General features: G+C 46.0%; 2 protein-coding genes across 7 annotated transcripts in view; one reads left to right on the top strand and one right to left on the bottom strand.

The window, feature by feature from the left end:
- LOC146860611 (protein FAM169B-like) overlaps nt 1–1235 on the bottom strand; it is a 303909-nt gene extending 302674 nt beyond the window's left edge. For 2 of the 4 annotated variants that reach the window (XM_085644507.1, XM_085644509.1), the window contains exon 1: nt 1100–1235. The gene's annotated coding sequence lies outside the window, so the exon portion shown is untranslated. The remainder of the gene's footprint in view (nt 1–1099) is intronic. The other 2 variants (XM_085644506.1, XM_085644508.1) reach the window with 1 other exon arrangement.
- PGPEP1L (pyroglutamyl-peptidase I like) overlaps nt 1–17670 on the top strand; it is a 319258-nt gene that overhangs the window by 20613 nt on the left and 280975 nt on the right. The gene's annotated exons all lie outside the window — the stretch shown is intronic.

Genomic DNA, 17670 nt, shown 5'->3' on the forward strand with positions numbered 1-17670 from the left:
TTCTCTTGGTACAACTCAGGAGCAGCAACATTGTTGTGGTGTCACCAGGGCTTCAAGTGGAAGTTTTTCAATATTATATACAGGCCATAGTTGCTACTTATTTATCGTATGCAACTAGCAACCCTTGACAAAGCCAATAGTCCTCGCTTGTCGGTATGATGTGACTTGCTGTATCACATATCTGGACGCAATGACAGGAACAGCAAAATACAAGTCGGGCGGCACACTGTGCTAAATACAGGTTTTTAGCTCAAGTGTTTTTAAGCCACGCCCTTAATTACAGTAACCACGCCCCTTTGAGAGACCCCCTAGTTTTTTCATCCCACTTAAAGCCCTGTCTACAGGGGTTTCAAGGTGTTTTTCCCCCCAACCTGGTAGCACCGTACATACACGTAGCATAAGCATAATAAGCTTGAGCGCCATTCTTCCTCCTAAAACTAAAAACCTTATACCGATACGATGATGGAAAGCTATTTGGAACTGGTGCAGTTCGGCATACAGAGGCACAATGTATACCCGGCATTCATTTGAGAATGTCCCTCTGAAAACTCAATTTGCAATAGAAAGGAGGTCTATGTGAAACGTGCAATTGTAGTGGTACAGGGAAATGTGGCATATCTGCCCAACACGGCATAACAATCATAAACCAGACTGCCGTTTTAGTACAATTACAATGTAATGCAGATTTCAAAGTTTAAAAAAAAATAAAGTTCAATGTATAGCACATACCATAGGCATCGATCTACGTGTGCTGTATTACACTGGGCATTCTTAATAAACTGTTTGTGTATTGAAGTTTAGATAAGCGACTCAAAGCGCATCCAGTCTACTTGTTTCCTTTTCCTGCTGCAGCACCACCAATTTCGCATTATCTCCTGATATGTTTTGATCTCATGTTATGATCAAACCCTTCTTTCCGTCCTAGTTTGTCAAATGTATTCATTTTCAATCTGACCTTAAAGGGAAACGATTCTGACCTGGCAAGTTGGTCTCCATTTAAAAGTATACGAAATTAGGCGTAATATCACACTGCCAGACAAGCTGGCAACACGTAAACTGCTACTGCAGTGCTTTTGATAGGGCTGAATTACTGACTCACCCTGAATGCGCCCTTCAAAGCACGAATGTCACACTTCCGTCTTTGAGTTGTTTTTCTTTTCACCTAGGAACAGTGCAGGCTGGGGTTTACTGACATTCTGCTGCCGCCTCCTATTGGTTCTACTGGGAAATGCGAGTAACTACAAACCCACCCACCGCTTCCCTCATTGGACCACCACCACCACGCTGAGGTCTCGCTAATGGGCAGAACGGTTTCAGTTTCTCTTTCCGTAGTTCAGTATTTGTGCAGTAGGTGTTGTCGTCCCTGAGCTTCTTAAATAACCACAGATTGCCGCTGCATTATATAACGCCTAGAAGAGTCAGGCAGAGAGTGTGAACGAACAAACAGAACATGAAACATAAAATGAACTCGGAAGTGGAAACGTCGCCACTGATCGAATGGGACAGGAAGGTTTTGTGTCCTCCTCACCCAGGTAGCATGCTTAATGAACACGCCACAGAGCTCGTAACTTATTCTTTGTCTGGACTCGAGCCTTCGGATTTTCTTTCTTATCTGTTTATTTTTTATTTTATACAGCAGCCAATTAAATTTAAACTATGAAAAGCAAAACTATATTTCCCAATAAGCCACTCTTGACATTATCCTCAGGCACCCAATCAGAACATGCATGTACTGTCCCGCTGGATAGGGTCTAGTGTTTCAGGAGTGTGCTGTACATACACACTACACCCATACATCAAAGGCATCACGGGTCAGGTGACCCTGCTAATAAAAGGGGCCAGGCGCACATGCCCTGGGCCAATTACCAGTATTCATACTTATGTGTCCATCATTACCCCCTCATGGGTCCTCCCCATCCCAGTCCTTACTACGTGAGGCAGTCCTGCCTTCACCCAGCCAATCACAACGCCAGTATTTGAATACTACATAAGCCCCGCCCACCTACCGCCATGCCTGTTTTTTTTCTGCTCCGACGGCGGTCGAAACGCAGGTGCTCCCGGTTCTAGTCCCTGGATTCAGTTTCCTTTGGTTTTGGTGCTGTGAGTTTTTCATCTTTGTATTTGATTTGTACATTCTTGCTGTCTTGATTTTTAGTGACTATGCACGTCGCGGCCACTCCGGTTGTGAATTTGGGGGTCTTTTGGGGGACCACCCAAAGGTGCAGGGTCCACCCTTCGTCCACTGGTCCGAAATACAAACTGAGACCAACACTGGAGTGCCGAGAGAAAGGATATTTATTACAATCTCATGAGATGGAGAGAGAGCATCGGCAACAGACACCCGCAGCTTGTCTGAGGGGGCAATCTGCTGAGTGCTTTGCTTCTGCACCTTATATACCCTTCATCCCCACCCTGTGCGTGCTAGGTGAACAATAACAAACACCAATAATTTACAGACAAGCAATGGTCAGTTATGATACAATCAGCAGGTGGTGGCTGTTTGGCCCCTTCAGGGCATAGGTGGAAAACGCATGATTATATGTCAAACAAAGGTTAATCTGAAAGTCCACAGATGGTAGCGGTGAGGCCTCTGCAGGGTGTAGGCGAAAAGCATGTTTATACAACAAGTAAAGTTCGATCGGATAAGTCCGCAGATGGTAGTTGTTGGACCCCTGCAGGGCACAGGCGAGAGTAATGATTACACAGCAAGCAGAGGTCAATCTGATAGGCCTGCAGATGGTAGCTGTTGGACGCCTGCAGGGCATAGTGTGCAGGGTGAGGACGATAAACATCTGGGAAACTCCCTGTCCCAACTGGTTGAGCATGGGCTGGTCAGTTTGCAGCAGGTCAAAGCACGAACAGGGTGTGAGCGTCCGTGCAGGAATGTGGGAGGTCAAAACAAAAGTGGAGCTCAAGAGTGATCGTGAAAGAGAGAGGTCAGTCATGAAGGGTATAGCACAAAATGGCGGAGTGAATGGCAAGATAACAGACCTACTTTTCCACAGTCCCTCCTTTTGCCATAAGCGAAACCATTTTTTTTTTTAGTCAATTACAATGTTCATCAATAGCTGTGTCTCACGTTCAGTCCTTATTTTATCGTTCTTGACCTGTGCATTTACGGGGACTGACTTGATAGTATTTGCGCAGAGGCCACAGAGTGGGGGACCACATTGAAGGCAAAGACAACAAAAGAGAACCAGGGCATGAGGTATCAGGATGATCATTAGAACCTTCCATCCCCATGCCAGCAGAAGTTGCCATATCCAAGAACCAAGGGACCATGAGTCTGTATCTTGATGGAGGTCAGATGCTATTCGATGGAGTGCGGAAATAGCCTCGTAGACAGATGATGAATGATCCGGAACATACACGCAACAGCTGGTGCCGATGATGTGACATGCTCCTCCGCGGTCAGCTAGGATGACATCAAGGACCATGCGATTTTGTAAAGTGACAAGGCGTACCGCTTGGAGCTCCGCAGTGTTGTTGGCCAAAATACCAGCTGTGATGTTGACGGTGGCTTCCATGACTCTGGTGAGGTGGGGAATGGCTCCGCTGTTTGCCATTGGTCCCCAGAAGGGAAGGATGCCCTTCATGGCATCCAGGAATTGTTGAGAGGTTGTGTCTGTTTGTTCACCCACATCGTTGCTGCAGCGGGCGCGATGATGAAGAGGAGAAGCAATGTAGACAGGGGGAAGGAGGAAAGCTATGTAACATGTGCCTCCCCAGTTCTCGTGAAGCCAAGTGTATGCCTTTGTTCCACACACAAAGTAGGTGTTTGGGGAGGCAACAAGGGGCGGTGGAGATGTCGTATACAGAGTTGTTGTCACGGCACAAGAGCTGTCCCCAACGTACTCAATACCTAAGCCTCTGATACACATTAGTCCAGTAATGCGAACAACAGCTAGCGGTGGGGTCCGCTTTGCGGGTGTCCATGCTTTGAAGCTGGAGAAGCGTATTCTACTTGTAGAGTCGAATACCAGCATTTCCTCCTTCTCATCCTTAGACATGCGTGTAGAATTGTTCTTTGGACAAACAGCATTGCCCGTTTTGTTCTGCCAGAACTCATCTTGCAATTGTTGGAGAGTGATGTCGGCAAGGCCGCTGGACCGATGGGCGCCCATGACGAGCGACATCCAGGCAGCGCAAGAGGCGTGTATAGAGTAAGAGTAAGGGAGGAAGGGTATGTTATTCTCCATGGAGTGAGGCAGGAGACCACAGACCCAACAGTTCGTTTTATTCAATACCTCATTATGTTGATTCAACATTTGGATGAAGGTGTTGTTCCAAAACTCTTGTCGCCTATTTTGGAGATAAGGGGACAAGGAGACATGGGAGTGTTCAGGAGGTGTGGCATCAGTGGGCAATATGGTATCCTTGGCTGGTGCCCCTTCCTCTAGGATCCAGAAGAGGATGCCAAAGATAATAGTGAGGAGGAGAACTGTCGTCAAAGCTATTGACCTGTTATTATGTAGTTTGTTACATAGTGCTATCTTCTTGTTGGAAAGTTACATGGTCTCGTTGTTTGTCATAATCAGTCTTCTTTTGTGCTGTACAGCTGTTGGAGAGAAAAGGTGAGCCCTACACGTCGCCGGTAGCTGGTGGTTGCTTCTCCTGGCTAGGCTTCTCAGTACCCCGCTACCTGGAGTACCAATCCACCCTTCCAGATAATACTACCGCCCTGCGACTTTTGGCTCACCTCCCCTGTCTGGTCGCTGGAGCTCCAGAGGCCGTGCGTGGGTGGAGGTTGTATCTTTCTTTAGTTGGCACGGTGTTATCTAATTAATTCCAGTTCTGGTTCTGGGAGACCACACACAGGGGGGTCGCACGTTAAAACATCCTTGTAGGTGGACAAGGTAGGATCAGTTTGAGTGATGCCAGGGATCTTCCGGCAGTGCACAGCATGGATCCAGGATTTCTTGCCTTCCACTCGCAGGGCTGTTCTAGAGGTCAGAAGGACTAGCATGGGCCCTTTCCACCGGGATTCCAGCTCCTTCTTTCGAGCAAAATATTTCACCATAACAAAATGCCCCGGTAGGATGGCATGTCCCGGCCCGGTGGATCGATCAGGCAATGCTTCCTGGACCTGCTGATGAATGGAAGACAAAGTTTGTGTAAGTACGGACAAATAATCACTCAACAATTCACAAGGGGAATCAGACAATGTGGTAACCGGGGGTGCGCCCCAGATGTTCATTGGGCGTCCAAAGACCACCTCATATGGAGTCAATGAGGTGCGGGAATGCGGGACAGATCTTACTGATAGAAGGGCCAGTGGTAGCGCATCTGGCCATTTTAGCCCCGTAGTTTCTACTATTTTAGCTAGTTTGGATTTGATCGTGGCATTGTTTCTTTCCACTAGGCCTGCTGATTGGGGGTGGAAGACGGCATGAAATTTTTGTTGCACCCCTAATCCTGATAGTATATGATTGACTATTTCTCCAATGAAGTGACTCCCACTGTCACTCCATAGGACTCGGCAAAGGCCGTAGCGGGGCAAGAATTCCTTCAGCAATATCTTGGAGGTGGTTAGGGCAGTGTTGTCTCTAACCGGGTAAGCCTCCACTCATTTGCTGAACGTGCAAACAACCACCAAAACATATTTATGGTTGTTGCATCGTTCCATTTGGATATAATCCATTTACAGCACTTCAAAAGGTGATGTGGGGATGGCATATCCTGCCCGAGGTACCCGAGTCCCTTTACCTACATTGTAGCGGAGACAAACCAAACACTGTTGGACCAGCCTGGAGGCGGTAGACTGGAGTTGGTTGTTATCCCTCACTTCCTGTAATATTTTAGTCATGGTGGCAGCATTGGTGTTTGCTGGCAAATGAGTCATGTTCAACAATGGAAGGAGATAAGCATTTGGTAATTTCCAAAGTTTTGCATCTTTGGATCGCCAACAATTTTCTTCATCAAGCATGCCCTCCTTCTCCCAATTTTGAAGTTCTTCAGAGGTGGCAGTGGACTGGATGTCCCGGATCTGTTGTCTAACATTATGCCACTTCTCTGCTTGGGATTTTACTATGTACATAGGGGTATGTATTCTTTCCTGTGCAGTAGCCCGGGCTGTCTCATCAGCAAAGGCATTTCCTAATCCAATATCGTCTGTGACCTTCTTGTGTGCGATGCATTTAACAATAGCTAATGTGCTGGGTAGTGTCAAGTCTTGGAGCAATGCAGTGACTAAGTGACCATGCTGAATGGGCGTACCATGTGACGTTAAGAACCCTCGCTCCTTCCAAAGGATACCAAAACTGTGGGCTACTCCAAAGGCGTACTGGCTGTCGGTATAGATGGTGACAGCGAGATCCTGGCTAAGGATACAAGCGCGGGTGAGAGCTATAAGTTCTGCAGCCTGTGCCGATTTCTAAGGTATGCGTGCAGTCTCAACAATGGTATTGGTAGTGGTGACGGCATAGGCAGCAGATGTGGTACCGTTTGATAGTTTAATACAAGACCCGTCCACCCACAATTGCCCATACTGTTCCGTGAGAGTGGTGTCTTTTAAGTCTACCCGTCCCTTAGTCTGTTCTTCTGTTTGAAAGAGGCAGTCATGTGGAATGTCTGGGATGTCAGGATCTGGTATGGGCAGGAGTGTGGCAGGATTCAAGGTCGCACATCTCTTTAGCGTGATATGGGGTGCTAACAGCGTAAGTTCGTATCCTGTTAGTCGTGCACTAGTGAGGTGCTGTGTCTTTGTCTGATTCAGTACTATGTCGACTGCGTGTGGAACTAATACCGTCCATCTAGATCCCAACACAATCCCTTCACTTTGTCAGAAAGAGATAGCCGCTGCTGCAACCGCTCTAAGACAAGAGGGCAGACCTCAGGCCACACGGTCTAGGGTGGCCGAAAAGTAAGCGCATGGGCGTTGTTTGGTGCCGTGAATTTGGGTCAGGACTGAGAGAGCACATCCTGAGCGCTCATGGGTGTAGAGGCAGAAGTGTTTAGAGAAATCAGGTATGCCCAATACTGGTGCAGAGCAAAGAGCGTGGCGTAAGTCTTGAAAGGCTTGGTCGTGTTCATGTGTCCAAGGAAGAGGTGTGGGTGTGTCTTTTGTAAGCAAAGCAAGGAGTGGCTTAACTATGAGGTAAAAATTCGGTATCCATTGGCGACAAAAGGAAGTGAGACCAATTAGTGCATGAACATCTCTTTGGGTGGTGGGAGAGGAAAGGTGTAGTATTGTTTAGATGCGGTCAGGTGTGAGAGTACGTCCCTCCTTAGACAGCAGATGACCGAGGTAGGTCACCTGCTGTCTACAATACTGTAGCTTATTCTTGGATACCTTATGGCCCTGTGATGCCAAAACGCGCAGTGTAGTAAGAGAGGCAGTGCTAGCCAGGGCCGGAGTTTCTGCAGCCAACAGAATGTCATCGACATATTGGATGAGAACAGCGCCGGGTGGTAACTGTATCTGGTCGAGCTGTTGTTTAAGGGCCTGGCTGTAGATGCTAGGGCTTTCGGTACACCCTTGAGGAGCCCGACACAATCTGTACGATCTGTTTTTTATGGTGAAACCAAAAAGATAGCTTGACTCAGGATGTATTGGTATGGAGAAAAAGGCATTTTTGAGATCTATTACTGTGAAGGTGGTAGCAGTTGAGGGGGTCATTGTCAATATAGTTGTTATGTCAGAGACCACAGGATATTGTGGGACCACTATTTTCTTAATTGCGTGGAGGTCAATGACAAAACGGTATATTTTCTCAGAAGTGGATGTACGTTTCAAAACTGGAAGGATGGGGCTATTGCAAATGTTAGACTGAACGTCCTCAACTACCCCAGCTGCAACCATATCCTGTACTATAGTCATGAGAGCCTTTTCACCGTCTGCAGAAATGTTATACTGAGGGAGGCGAGGAAGAGGTGCATTCTGTTTTACTGTTATGTGGACAGGATCCATCATAATCTCCCCCACATCGGTGTCCGTGATGGCCCACAGGGTGTCCGGTAACTGGGAAAAATCCTGCTGTTCGGAATCAGTGAGATAATAAAGGCGGGATTCATAACCAATGGGGCAATCATTATCAAACAGTATGACTCTGACATTCTGAGGAGAACAGCGAATGGTGGCTCTGAAATGCTTTAAGAGATCAATGCCCATCAAATTGTCTGGGCAGTTCGGGGAGAGCAGAAAAGAGGCCATCACTGCGTTCCCCTGTATGTCCAGGGGCACCTCAGTAGAAAGGGGGTTGGTGGAGGGCGTGCCGTCAAATCCTACAGATGTGACCGATAAACTAGACTGGGGCGCCCTAGGAATCAGCTTATGTGGGAGGGCACTTCTAGAGGCTCCTGTGTCGACCAAGAATTTGCCCTGAGTTCCAACCACTGAAGCTGTGACATAGGGCCCTGATTGATCAACTGGAAGTTCCACTGGTTCCTTTCCCTGTCCCTGGCTGTCTCATGCAAATTGATTGTCGGGGAAGTGGTCACCAGAAAAATCGTGTACAAAAGCCTGTCTATTGTTATCGAAGACATTGGGGCGTTGTCCGTTGGAGGGTGGGACTCTTCCTCTACCTCTACTCAGTCCCCTTCCCGACCCATTGTATTTCGCTGTAAAAGAGGACAATCTGCGTGCCAGTGGCCTGTTTCCTTACAATATGCGCATTGGTCCTGGGACAGTTGACGTGGGGGTGGGTGTTGTCCAGCAGTTGCGGGCATATAATTATACTGTGGACCTCTACCGTTTCCTCCCCCTCTGATTTGGGAAAGCATTAATTTTTCTTTGAGTTCTTTTCTTTTCTTATCTTTTTCCTCCCCTATCTTATTCTGCAGATGTTCATAATATTGGGCCATAGTCAAGATCTGTGTGGGTGTTGCAGCAGGCCACGTGCTTTCGCTACTCTGTAACTTTGTGGAGATGGGTGGCGACAATCCGTTAACAAAAGTCTGAACTAGTAAGTGTCGACCTGTCTCAGTCGTCGAGTCCTGTCCACTATAGTCAATAAACACCTGGCTGAGGCGGGAGAAGTAGTCCGATGTAGTTTCCTCAGATTTCTGTTTACAAGCAGTGATGGCTCTCCAATCTACTTTCCTAGCTGGAATTGTGGCCTTCAGTTTTTTACTATGTTACCTGGCAGCTCTAAAATAGCTTCTGCAGGCCTTTCACCTGGTTTTCTGTCCCTATCCGTTGTCGTCAAATCCTCCCACTTATGTTTGAACAAGGCCTCATCGTCAACTTTCCTTATGGGTCTCCAAATATCTGGGGGCAGAATTATCCCAAAGAACTGATCTATGTCAGTCAGTGTCATTGTATAATTGGTAATAACCGTGTCCAGCCCTTCGTAGAATCCCGTAGGATTCTTCCTGGGGTCAGGCAAGTCCTTTTTGAAAGCTAAGATGTCAGCTCGAAGCCACGGAGTATACACCCAATTATATAACGTCCTACTTTTGGCATCTGGACTATCCAGTCCCTCAGCAGTACCTGCCCCTCGAGCGGGGACAAAGACTGGAGCTGCTTCCCTTATTGGTGCCATACGACCTCCAGTCGCACCCTCCATTACTAGTGGCTTTTCCTCTTCCTCCTGGTCTCTCCTTAGACTCTCCATCATTTGTAGCATGAGTGCTAACAAACTGTTGCTTTCCTCAGCACTTCCTCCCCGCTCTGTCAACTTACGATACATTCCTCTAACATGGTCTGCTGGTGTCACTTTGTGGCGTTTCTCATAAAGAGAGAATACTTCATAAGCAAATTGTAGACAGTAGCCCTTTTGAGGTGGTGCATAGGCCTCATAGATAGCACGGATCTGGCTAGAGGTGAAAAGATCCTCCAGGCAGGTGCGAACTAGACCATCCAAGGCCTGTTTCTGTGCGGATGTAATGCGGGTGTGTGGGATCGAGCAGAAGATGTGGTCTCGGGGTCAGATTGAGCGGGAGGGGCAGTGGGATCGGGAGGCAGGGTTTGGGCATTTTCGGAGGGTATATTTCCATCGGCCGGCCGTGTGATAGGATGGGGAGGGACATGGTATGGTGGTGGCAATGGATGGAGGAGAATCTCCTCTTCATGGGGGTCTGCTTGCACTAGTGGTGTATGACGCACAGGATATTAACCAGACACGTTCAACCTGTGTTCTCTGTCTGTGCGCGCAAGGTTGGATGCAACTTTTTCCTGCTGTAATTCTATTAATGTCTGTTTATCGCTCTTTCGAGCCTCTTTCTGTAGCCTCGCCTGAGCCCTTCTCTCTCTTTCAGCTCCCTCCTTTTTCCATTGTCCTAGGGCATCAACCATAGCTTGTCGCGACCTTCGTCTAAAGAGCTGTATTTCTACAGCCTCAATTTTGTGAGAGTCAAAAGAACCATATATGGGCCACTGAGTCTCTTTATCCTTGGACGTGTATTTATGCCATAATGAATTATACATTATGGGAGAAATACCGTATTTTATGTACATATCCTTACTTGAGGTACCTTCGGGGGGAGCCGGTTGACTATCTACCAACACCCTCGGTCGAGATATACAACAACCAAACCATTGTGCAAATTTACTAAACGCGGGCATGTTTTTCTATGTTAAAAAAGGTCTCTACAAATTTCTAGTTCGGACAAAAAGTCCACCTTACCCACCCAGTATCACTCTTTGCAAAGAGTGACTTCTTACCGAAGAAAACCAGCTAACCAAACAAATAACAAAAAGGTGTCGCAAACCAGCGATCCCTACCAGAATCCTTTGTCTCGTTCTCCAGGCGGTCTCTTTACTGCAAAGATCGTCCAAGTCTATCGGGGACCCGAGTCAGGACCGGAGCCACTTGCGGGGGTCTTTTTGGATGTAGTGAAGGTCGGGTGGTGGCTACGAGGACGAGGGTCTTTTTCGCGTAGGCATGCCTCACCACCGTCCGTTCAACTTCCTCATCGGGACCCCTCGACCGGGCAGCCGCGTCTCTGATCGGGCCTCACGTTTGGGCGCCAATTGTGGATTTGGGGGTCTTTTGGGGGACCACCCTGTGGAAATGTGGATTTTCCTGGTCAGTTATGTCCCCTATCTTGGACCCCAACGGTTCTATGTGCATGTCACAAGTACATGTATGTTCCCTCCAGTTCCAGTTATGAAGACGCAAATACATGTGCGTCCACCGTCAACATGTCCTCTGTCAGATCCGCCATGAACAGGCCGGATATTCCATTCCTAAATATGAAAGGCCACCGGTTTTATATGGTTCACTTATGCCATTTTTACAGTCCAGGCAAGTAGGCCCTGATTCTGCCATCGAAACTCCTCTTGCCTTCTGCCTCTGAAAGCTCCAGTCTGAGCCTGCATCTGTGACCATGAACTTTGTCTCATTCTCTGCGCGGCCCACGAAGCCTGACATCAGCCTATTCTCTGCCAAGAGCTGTATTTCACCTTCGAATTATCTACTTTGCTCCTCAGCCGATGCATTCCTGTCTAGTAGTTTAAGTAAACATTCTTCCAGCTACCAAGCAAAAGGCCCGGCCTCTCTGTCCTCATGCAAGTAATTCATAGCCCTGTCACCATGGAATATTCCCATCCCCTCGCATTCAGTGTAGACACTTAGACGCTTGTACACGCACACACAGTCAGTATAGAATAGATTCTGTCCGAGAGCCCTTCCCTTGTGGATAACATAGTTCTTTAAACATAGGATATTAGATATGATTTGGGATTAGGTTGACATAACCCCAGACTTTTGTCTCCACATGTAGAGCTAAATGTCAAGTCCCTTTCACCCTCTAGTTGCACGTCTATCACACGTCATGCTGCTGCGCGCGCATCTCTGCCAAGTATTTCTGCTGACATTGCGAAATCATCTCCAGGTATCCACCCACACATGGAAATTTACCCATTATCATCAAGTGGACGCCCACATGGACGCCCACCTTCACGCCTACTTACACGCCCACATGCTCTTATCTCATTCTCTCTTGCTCTCTTGCTTACGTACAATTGAGAAATGTATATATACTGTACTCTGTGAATAATGTTTTGAGAATATTGAGAATACTTTTCAGCCCCGTCCAGATCCTTTTTGGTGATGGAGATATTCTCCCTTTGACTCGAGTTATTGGAATAAATCCCTTTATGAATCTGATACCACAGACTCAGCCTCTTGCTTTATGCATGATCTTATTGATATCTGAAAAATTATGACAGCGTAATATTTTATTTACCACAGAATGGCGCCCGAACAGTTTAATCTCTTTCCCCACACGCCGGAGATGAAGGTCCAGTTTTGCCCCCTTCCATAGCCGTGATGGACTTCAAGCGTGCACGTCGCGGGTTTTCCCGCCAACTCCCTCAGGCCACCGAAGGGGACAGACTGCGACCAGGCATCCATACGAGGCGGTGAGGAACGCAGATTGTCTACCCAGAGCCCACCTGCGAGAGAGCTGCGTCTGAGGTATACAGAGGCCCACCAGGTTTTCAAAGTCCCGATGTCCAGAGGGTCCGATGTCCGCAGTCGTCGAGTCCAGTCCATTCTCTGAGGCCTTCCGTTTCAAGGAGCTACTCGGTGAGTACCATCGCCGGGGAGGCGTGTTGACGCGCACATAGGTTGTGCCGGTCAAGACGGATTTGGGTACACAAATCCGGTCTGCACTGTTTAGCAGTGTATATGTACTGTTTAGCAGTATATCAAGTATTCCGAAGTATCTAGTTATTGTCAAGAATTCTGCTTGGTGATTAGTTATGCAGACTGTCATCATTGTTGGTCATTTTTAAAGGTTAAAATGTTTTATGTTCAATGTTTAATGTGTTAAAATGTCCTGCATATTGTGGTATGAATGATTGTTCATTATTGTGCTTTTTGTATTAAGTGTGTTCAAGACCAGGTGTCAGATCAGTTGTCAATATGCCGCTCTTTTCGAAGTTAAGACAGATTACTACTAGAAAAGGGGTGCTTGAAGAAGCAGTTCCTATTCCTCCTAGGGACACTACAGGGCACTTTATTTATCACAAGCATGGCTTAGACGCCATATTATGCCTTGATCTATGGGTGGACTACACCAAAGAGTTACCAGAAAGTCAGAGATGGCCCGTAGCTGAGACCTGGGATGCCGAATGTATCATGAAAGTCGAAGAAGAGTTGTGGAAGAGGAAAGCTAGACAGTCACAGAAAGACGCTGTTGAATTATGGCGTAAAGAATAGCATAGACGCACAGAGTAAGCGCTCAGAAAAGAAGAGAAAAGTAGGGAGGATTCAGACAAAGCCCGAGAAAACGTGTTAGTTGAGGAAGGTATACGAGTAAAAGCAGAACAAGTAGACAGACAACGAAACACTCTTATGAAAGAGGAAATGTAGACCAGCTTGGAAGGATGCCATTGAGTTTTTGGCGCAAGGAGTGACATAGAAGGACAGAGTAAGTGTTTCACGAAGCAGAGAGAAGTGGACTGGTGTCTGGAAAAGCCAAGGATGAGATGTTACAGGAGGAATTAGAGCTGGTAAAATGAGCGCAGGCTGACAGAAAAAGAAATACTGACGTTGCTGGTATTTATCCCGTCCTTTCAGAGGACCTAGCAAGAGTGGCCCCAGTAAAAAGACCAGTTCTAATACATATATTAATTACATAGTAGCCCAAAGGTTCTTGAGCCCCCCACCAAATGAACAGCGCATAGCTGGTGTTTACATGGTCCAACATTTGACTACGTTGTCAATAGGAAATTGAGAGGGGTGCAGCTAGAGAAGGAGCAACTCCTGTGATTTGATGACACCCCTAATGTACAAAGTGTTAACGAAAAATAATTAGTGACAAGTTTAGCTTGGAAAAAGAATTGAGGGTATTTCGAATTTGCAAATTTTTCATGAATACAGGTTTGTGTTCTTGATGGTCCAGTGAGCCAATGTGCTGGGTCAAGTCGGTAAGATTATGACCCCCTGAGTGCAAATTGTATGTAAAAATAATTTTTCAATTGAGCGAATTATTGCAGTTTTTATGGAATTGAGTAGTCTTTTTGTCTTTGACAGCTTCAGAGTGAGGAGAAGGTGGGGGCCGTGTAGAGCAGAATGTGATACAGAAATCGGAGACAGATTCTGACCTTGTAGCCAGTGTAGGTGGGGGCCGATGAGAGGAGCAGAACAGGGCACTGCTTAGAAGGCTTCTCTGACATGGCATCTGTGTAATGCCTGCAGCTGGAGAGCCTTGGGGCCAGGAGTAGGAAAAACAAAAAAAAAGATGGCTGGCAGCCCAGGCTCAGGCCGCGCTGAGGGGCTATTTTTAACTTCTCTGATAAGACAGGGCAGCTGAGAAATGTAAGTCGAGAAAGATTCCCTTGTTCTATTCTGTGCAAAACAAGTGCCCCGAGGAAATGTCTATGGAGAAGATTTGTTTTATTTTTTAGCAATTGTTATATTGCTTCTGGTCAGAAAGTAAAATGTTGCTCTTGCTTGGAATTTTAAGGGCTATGTGCCTATATAAAAACGATTTTCAAATTCAGACATTTTTGAATTGTGGCCACAAGCTGCCACCAGTTGCATTGGATAAATGATCCAGTGGTTACGGGTCTGTGAGGAAAGATGTGGGATGCATCTTCGACTAGGACATGAGGGTACATTGTGTACAAAGATGCATAGCTCATTTTTATAAAAAAAAAAAAAAAAAAAAAAGAGACAGGTTCGTGTGTTCGTCATTTTTTGATTATTGTTGCTGATCCTGTGTGTCAGACTTGACGCGGTCATCATTGGGATGACCCACTGCCAGATGGGGTTGTATAGGGCAGGTAAATAAGTTATTGATTATAAGCCTGACAAATTAAGCAGGCCAGAATGTTCGCATCTGAGCTGTAGGTACTGTAATTACGCATCGCTGCTCATTTATATATGTTAGTGTAATTGTCTATGCTTTCTGTGCCTGGTATACTGATGGCTTGGCATATGTATTTTATATATGTTTTGTTTTTGTGTTGTATTGACCAGTCTGTTTAGCGTTACTAAATTACTAAATTTCACAGACGTGATATTACCTTTATCATGCTGTCAAAATAGCAGACAACACGTTATCAGTGTATGTCTAATTGGTATTGGAGATGAATAAAAGAAGGAAAAGTTATGCAAGACTAAAATATGTATCACATGACTGCCTTTCTCTTATAGACAGGCAGCCTCGGTCATATGTTTCCAGATTGGACATTAAGGAACAATTATGATCTGTGCACTTGCATCTTAACTCTTGAAGGCCTGTTTTAAATAAGGACTGCCACCACAGAGTGACAAATGAGGCCCGGTATTTAGGGTAATGAGAAAATATCTGACAGAATTTCCTTTTTAAAGTTTGCTTTAGTAAGCTCATTCTTGTGAGTGGTGGCCCCAAAAGTTGACTTGTTTTTGAATTAGGCTATTTATTGTATAGGTGGAAATTATTGCACAATGACTGATTTCTTTAGCAGATAAATTATTAATTATCAACATTAACAACTGTTCTTAAGCTTGGTTTTCCGAATATTCAGGTACTTTAGCATTCCTATTAGGGCCTCCTAGCATTAATATTGACTTCAGGTTGGTGTAGGTTCATGTAATAGGGACATTTGTATATGAGATGTCATTTGGCCAGCTTATGAGCTAACACAATGAGGTTTGTACATTAATTTGAAGGATTTCTCGCCGTTTCACATACGCTGTGTATCTCCTATAATTTTGCTTACGCCCAGTAGCTACACACAGGGATTAATAGTGTTGACAAGACACAGGGTTTGATAGTGTTTGACAGCAGTGAAATCTGTTTCAGATTTCCTCCTGTCAAAAAGGGGGGGAAGGAGGAGAATATTGGCTTTCTGCTGGCCCCTGAGGAGGTTCGCTTCCCGCTAGCCCCTTAAGAAATTAAGCCCCTTAGAAATTAGCCCCCTTAGAAATTAAGCCAAGGAAATAGGTATGGTGTTTTCCCCTTTTTCTCATGTTTTATTGTGATCTTTCAGGGGAATTAGTCCAAGCCCCTAATACAGCTTCTACTAAAGTCCACAAGAACACACTGTGGCATTTGAAGAATTAAAGAGAGTTTTATGCCAAGCACCAGTTTTAGCAAACCCTGATTACAACAAATCGTTTATGTTTTTTGTGACAGAGCGGGATGGAACAGCACTATCTGTCCTAACACAAGATCATGCAGGAAAACACGAGCCCTGTGCTTATCTTTCTAGTACATTAGACCCAGTAGCACAGGCTTTGCCTGCGTGCCTAAAATCAGTTGCAGCAACGGCCTTAGCCATAAGACAAAGTGACTTGATAGTGCTGGGCCACCCTCTGACAGTACAAGTACCACACGCAGTAGAGGTTCTCTTGAACCGGACACAAACACAACACCTGACTGTAGCTAGACTGACGGATTATGAGCCAACGTTATTTCAACCACACATAGAGATCAGACGATGCAACATACTGAATCCTGCTACCCTTTTGCCCTCCAGTACAGAAAGCGTTTCACCACACAACTGTGTTGAAGTAATACATACCGTGACTAAACCAAGACAAGACTTGACAGATGTTGCACTCCCAGACCCCGACCTAACACTATATGTTGACGGCTCATGCATGAGGACAGGGGCGGGAGAATTAGTGGCAGCATATGCAGTGACTGCTGATACTGTAATAATAGAGACTAAAAGAATAGACATATTGTCAGCACAAGCAGCAGAGCTCATCGCCCTGACACAAGCGTGCATAAGAGCTAAGCACCTGAGAGTAAACATTTACACCGATTTTGTGGAGAGAAAGAGGTTTCTTGACCTCTCATGGGGCCAAGATACAGCATGGCCCCCTTATTCAAGCCCTACTGGAAGCAATACATTTACCAACAGCCATAGCTATCCTAAAATGTAAAGCACATACTAGAGCCACAGATACCATTTCCCAAGGCAATGATCTGGCAGACCGAACTGCTAAACAGACAGCTCAGACCCCACTAGACATGACAAAATCACAGATACTATCACTGTCCAAAGCCATGACAGTTAGGGATCCTTCCAGGGATGTACAAGACATTCAGACACATGCTACTATGGACGAATTAAAGAAATGATCGGAACAAGGAGGGGTACTGACTGATCAAGGTTGGATGACAAAGGGCAAATCCACATGGTTTCTTCCTGATACCATGGTACAAGTGATTATAAATACCGCACATAGTCCTGCACACTTAGGAGAGAAAGCAATGATAGATAGCTTACAGAATATATGGTTCAACAAGCACCTGCGTGCAGCAGCGAAACAAAAGGTCAGAACATGTATGATCTGTTGCCAATTCAATGCAGGTAAAGGCATTCCGATGGAACAAGGTGGATTCCATCCACCTGACCACCCTTTTGAAGTGCTCCAAATGGATTATATCCAAATAAACAGATGTAGAGGTTACAAATATGTCCTGGTACTAATGAAGCAGGTGTCCCTTCTGTTAGGGTATACCTGGAAATTCCATTGTGTGCGACATCCTGAAGCAGCAGGCCTTGTAGAAAGACATAAACAGACATTAAAAATTTGCGCAGACAAAGGTGTAGATTAGATGGTAGCCCTGCCGGTTGCCCTCTTTTACATGCGAATGGTAGCTCATTCTAGAACAGGCTTATCTCCCTATGAAGTGGTCTTTGGTAGACCACCAAAATATGTGGGCACTACAATGCCTAAAAGATTACTTATGTTGACAGTAACATGCTGACAGATTACCTGGCTTCCTTGATGTCTGCACTACTCTCTTGTTGTTCGCAGGTTGCTGCCGCCTTCCCTGACA

The sequence above is a fragment of the Triturus cristatus genome, chromosome 3_1, assembly GCF_964204655.1.
Source record: "Triturus cristatus chromosome 3_1, aTriCri1.1, whole genome shotgun sequence".
Taxonomy (NCBI): domain Eukaryota; kingdom Metazoa; phylum Chordata; class Amphibia; order Caudata; family Salamandridae; genus Triturus; species Triturus cristatus.